The following is a 6,331-nucleotide window of genomic DNA, read 5'->3' as shown; positions in this document are numbered from 1 at the left end:
AAGGGTTATGATGCGAGCATCTTCTTAAAGTTATTTAATCCTGCCTCCATTATATTGATCTCACTTTGTTTTATTAAAATAATCTGCCACATGCTATTGGAACTGCCTCTCAAAGAAACAAATTCTTCTTCTAAAGAGGGAACCTTGACGAAATGTATTTTTCAAAGTATTAAAAATTAGTATTTATCTGTATATATCTGTATTTATACAGATATATATCTTATATTTATTTAAGATATTTATACAGATATATATATCTTATATTTATGTAATACTAATTTAAAAATTAGTATTTACCTTATATATATCTGTATTTATACAGATATCCTAAACTTTTACCAAACATAGAATGATGTGCAAAAAAAAAAAAAGGCTAAAATTAGCAGAAGAAAAGGAAAATTCTAATCATTTACAAAATGATTATTTTTTTCAATTACTAATCTATGCTATGACATGTCAAAGCACTGCCATGATTGTTAGAATATGGAAGCCAAATCAAAAAAAAATTGTTTATCTAAAACAAACACATACTCTGGGTTGGATTTTCCGTCCCCACTCTTAACTCCACGTATTTTGTCGCATGTCTGCATGGCACTACATATCTGTATAATGATTTCAGTAAAGTAAGCACCTAGACATGTCTGCATGTGTATTTTCTGCTTAGCTATGTATGTATAGTTTTTTGCTTACTGATCAGACATATAACTGATGGAAAAATTAGAGCCTACATCCTTCTGTCCCTGTAGGTTCATAGGATGTCAGGTTTGGTTTTTGTGAGATTTCTCTGTCTTGCAATCTGAAGCTCTTAACAAGTCATATTTATCACCTATTACAGCTTCAGTACTTAGAGCTGTGGGAAAACCCAGGAGATTTCTGTATAACTCTTTGGTTTCTTCTGGGGAACTTTGGGCTTTATTTCAGAAACAATGCGCATTACCCAGCCTCGGGTCAGCCATTGCATCTGTGTTAATTGTTGGCTTAAAACAATTTCCCTGCCTACATTGCAAATGACAGCCGTTTTTTGAACCCTTTTTTTCCTCTTCTTGATCCTAACAGAATACCCTTACAACAACGACAGTAAACTTTGCATATTCATGCTGCATGAAAAAGAGCAATGTAAAGACAAGTTTCCTCCAGGAGAGGGACCAGTGTGTGGTTCCTCAGGAGTTAACATAGCCTGTAAAATAAACTGATATGCATTTCTGTAATGTATGTACTCTAACTTGTTTTACTTGCTTTTAGAGTGGCTACAGTCCAGATGTGCATAAAGTATACATATATACATTTATATATATATTTGTGCATAGTTGTTTCACTTGACTGTATTATTAAAGACAAGGCAGAAAACCACAAAGAAAACCTGCCAAGCACTGAGCTAGGGCAAGATTTGCGGCCTCTTGGGCCTGAGACACTCACACGAGGGGACATTCCCAAAGAAGTTGCAAACACATCATCAGCCAAACATTCTGTAAAGCAGAAATCCCCTGCACCGCTAAGGAAATCCTGCCAGCCTGAGACCAAACACCCAGAGCCACCAGCAACCTGAGAGCTGAGTGAAACCTCTTCATGCCATGCCAGAGAAGCTCTTAACCCATGGTGACGTGGGGAAGCGCTAAAACCACTGCAGCCCCCTTCCTAGGGCCATGGCTTTTGGCTGGACCACTTCAGCAGACAGAACTTATCAGTCACACCATGGAGGGTGAGAGTCAGACACAGAAATGCATCATCCTCAAATCAAAGTTGAGGATCCACAACACAGCTGTGCATAGGTTGCTCAGAAATGAGTACTCACAGTGAATGCAAATGGGCTAACACTGAAATTAAGGGGAAAACCCAGAGAAGTGCTGTCCTAATCCTCTGGGCCACCCATTTTTCTGGTGACTGCCTGTCCTCCTAATGCACCCCAAAAGCTATCCCACCAGAGCATTGGGATTTACCTTATAGCTTACAGTCTAACTAAAACCCCATCAGACTTCTCACAATCCCAAAATTCCCCTTTGTTTTTTCATCATCCTAATGAGGTGCAGCTCTTTGTTTCCAGATGTGGCACTGCCCTGAAAGCAGAAAGCCCCTAACGGGATCAATGCACAAACTTCCTTGCTCTGTGAGAATGTATTGTTGCCTGACAGAAACTTCTGTGATGCATTTGATTGCCTCTATCAATGCCTTATCAATGCTTTCCTGTGGTGAACAGCATTTTGAACAGTGATCAAGTCCATCTGTGAGCATTAGCTCTGTTGGAAAAATCTCCTATTTTTTTTCTTATGGAAAACTCATAAAAAAAGATATCCATTCACCTGAACCAGGGCCATGCCAGAATATTATTAACTTTAAATCCAACAAATAAAAATAGTGAGGGTGCACATTAATATCTGCAATCATATTTAATATTACGTTCTACCAAGCTCTGAAGAAACATCATTGTATGGCTAATGCTGCAGTGAACAAGGAGTAAGCACTGAACACACTTGAAGGCAGAGGCTGTCATTTACAGATGTGCTTTGGATAAGATTTGCAGCATGCAAGTCTGAGTCTCCCTCTTCCTTTCAGCTCTTACAGAGGTGCAGGGAGCTGGGAAGCAGAGGCATAGGAGGATGGACTGAATTTGATGGACTCTCTTATCTAACTATCCAACTAAAGATTCTTTGAACTTCTCTCCCTACTGATTCACAACAACAGTGGGGCGTCATGTCTTATTCTTTACCAAGGCCACTGGGACATAGCGTTGGAGAGCCTCAAATCAAATGCTGGCTGTGAAGGAACCTTAGAAGAAACACCTTTCTCACCTCAGGTGAGCCATATAAAGTTACCTCCCACCTGAGAACTGATATGTCTTTGCGAATTCTGAATCACCTTAATGGAAATAAACTTTTGGGATGGAGTTGTGACTGTTTCCCCTCCATTACAACCCCTAAGGTGATACTGAAAAACTGCTTCCAGTTTCTTCCTGCCAATCTGCACCCCTGAAGCTGCAGACTCAGAACAAGCCAGAAGGAAATTATCAAAGGGATGCTTCAAATCTTGGTACTTCCCCAAGTATATTCACCTTAGCATACACCACTACTGAAACCTCCACCCAGACGCAGATGGAAAGAGAAAATAACAGGCTTTTGTTTGGGTGCTTCAAATGTTTATTGTCTTCTTCATTCTGCTTTTGCAGCTTAAATCGTAGTCAGCTTATAATGTCATTACTGGTATGAAAACGGTCCTGACAAGTGTTCCATGTACTCTATAAAGATGCCCATTAATTTACACCACATTTCCTTTTTGTTCTTAATTGCCCAAATACTTTCTGCATTTTATATACATGCTTTCTGGACTTTGTGACACCAAATCTTCACTGTCTGTCAAAAGGAAATGCATTCTCCATATCGCTGTAAGTATTAGAATTTCTTATATCAAACTTTCCCTTTCACTCTTCAATTTATGGATCATCAGACTAGATGGGTAATTTTTTAACTCGGTATATATTTTCATACACAAGGCAGGAGGTTGCATCATCTCTTTTCATGAAGTATTCCAGTAATCTCTGGATTCATAAATTTCTTGCCCTTGTCAATTTGTCTCTTTGATTAGTCTTCTTTTTTATTGTAATCAGAACTGGCATGGGGAAGCACCTTAGGCTGTTTTGACCAATTATACCTTCAATCCTTGAAATCATCTTTTTGGCATGTCTGATTAAAATGGATCAATTAAAAAGGACATTTTGCTATTCCTTGACATGAACTCCTCATTTTTCAGTCCCATCTCATATTTTAGTTCCCAAGAGTTACGGCGCCATTAGAAGATTTTTTTTTTTCCTGTAATCAAACTATGATAATTCTTTTTATAATGGTGCAATTATCTCCTCTCATCTGGTTTCACCTTAGCTAGCTCAGTGAGTCATAAACCTTTACATCTACTGCATCTACGCCCACTGATGATCAACAAGGAGCGACAGTCCCAGGGATTCATTTGCTCTCCACAATGGATTTACAAGGAAGCACTTGCTTAGACACCCTTCAGTTCAAGCTCTGAAATAAAAATGTGCAGGCAGAGTGTACTGCCTACTTTATGTATTCATTTTTTCAATGATACCCACTAAAAGAAGATCTAATTCTTTCTCTTCTTATAGTGTAGAACATGTTACAATCACCATTGTTGTGGTTATATAAAAGTGGTATAAATAATGCAAATACAGCCCAGCACCTCCAGTTCCTTAACTGTTCTGTTTCCTTTCAGTTGTCCTTTTCATTCTTCTTATGCAGAAAAGAGTAATGGTTAAGACTTGAAAAGTCCTGCAAGACTAGCACCACAGTGACAGGTGTCTTCTGCCTAGAGCAGGACTAAAGCAATCAGATTAAAAGGATCAGTACCTGCTCTTACATTTGGAAGTAGTCATGTCTTCCATGCATCTGTTGAACACAAAAGATTTCTGATAGGCTCATGTTTTCAATTTTAAGTCACGCGTAGAGGACATAAATGAACCATGCCAAGAGAAATTCTTGTTTGCTAAACTCTCTATAAGTCCTGCCCTGGAACAACTTTGACTCTGAAACAAGATTTCCTTTGAGTCCTGGCTGATCTTCCTTTGAAAATCTTGAGGAGGTACATAATTTCTACTCCATGAGTGTCTAGCCAGGGCTGAGAATAGAATACAAAATAAATAAATAACAAAAAAATTTATGAAATTACTTTCATTTAGCCTCTTACGTGTTTACTATACATATATCTATATGAAGGAATGATTTTTTTTTTTTGGTCAGAATTACTCATGAAAAGCAGAGTTCAAAGTGGTGAGGGCATGAACAACATGCACAGAAGCCAAAATGAAAATATGCATGTTACAAGAACTCATGCCAGAAATTCTTGCACATTCATGGAATGTGACTCTTCTGACCAGGTTCGAGCAGGCAGGGAAGGTAACGTCAATCTTCAGTGGCTGCTGCTAATCCATATGGTAAAAGCCCCAACAGTATGGGGTTTCTAAACTCATTCCAATAATGAATCCATTCAAACAGAGCACGGAGCGTTTTCCTTCCCAGACAACAACCAAAAGTGTTGTAACTCTACGTCACTCGTGCTCAGGGAGCATTCCTGGGAAGGCCCTGGCTGAAAAGGAACCCTGGTCCTGCAATGGAAGGCGGTGATCTGTGATTTGGGAAGCAACAATCTTTGTACTTTGTAACCTTCTTGCTGGCCTGAGATAATCCCTGCAATCTCTTTGTTCCTCCACTCCCTGCCTATAAAATGCTGATAATGCTGCTCTTCTTTCTAGAACTCAGAAGAAACAGGTCTGTGTGGTACTTGGATGCTGCAGGTGCCAGGATTGCACAAGCACTGATAGAGAGAGCAGCCTTTGTGGAAACCAAGCTGAGTTGGTTTAAACTAGAAGAGAATGGACCACAGCCAGACAATAGGGTTGATGAGAATACAGCTCTCACCTGTGAGTTACTAGGGACAAACCAATCCAGTGTGCCAGAATTTCTGTCTCTCCTGGCTTGTGAGCCAGGTGCTGGTGAGTTCAGTGGGAAAATGCTGGAATGCATGACTTTTCATTACGGGATGTTTAGTCTAGGGCAGAAAAATTCTGGTGTGACCTTGATCTCCAAAGCCAGGACAGGTTCTCAGAACAGTGACTTGCGGCTCCTTTTTTAACCAAACCTGTGTAAATCAGCGTGCATCTGGCAAGGACCAACTCTCCATGTTGTGCAAGATACACTGCCCAGGGTGGGCCCAGGGGACACATTTGAATGAGCTCCTGGGGCTGGACCATAGCCTACAAAGGAAGCAAGAGTTCAATATACAAACAAAATCAACAAAATACATCCAGGAAAGCTTTAGGAAAGCTCTGCATCTTCCACCTAAATCAATAGATTTTTTCCCCCCCTTTTCTGTCTTGCACATGTTTCTTCCTCATTCTCTTAGCTTCACAGCATTGCTCTTCTCAGTCTCTTCTTCACTGTACGCTTTGGGGAGAGTCCAGACAAAATCTCTCTTCTCCAGGAAATACAGATTTTAAGAAATGCAGACAACAAAGGTTTTGCAAGCCTCAATATAAATTTGATCATGCAGGTTGATATCAAACAATCTAACATTGCATAATATCTGAGAGCAGGCAATTTCAGGATTATAGAAGAATCTGGAAAATTACATAAGAATTCTCCTTTTGCTGTGGGAGCTTTAAAGCCACACCTTCATTCAATCAGGAAGATAATTTCCTCTATGCAGCAAGTTTCAAATTCTGCTTATGACCTTGGTGTCATGACAATTTTGGTACTAACTTATTCCACACTTTTAAGTATTGGTACTAGAACTGTGAATAATCATCAAAATTAACTAGCCTATAGAC

The sequence above is a fragment of the Melozone crissalis genome, unplaced genomic scaffold (assembly GCF_028551555.1).
Source record: "Melozone crissalis strain CALT ecotype California unplaced genomic scaffold, PUWL_Pcris_2 ptg000006l_1, whole genome shotgun sequence".
Lineage (NCBI taxonomy): Eukaryota > Metazoa > Chordata > Aves > Passeriformes > Passerellidae > Melozone > Melozone crissalis.
Note: the sequence above shows the minus strand (reverse complement) of the source record.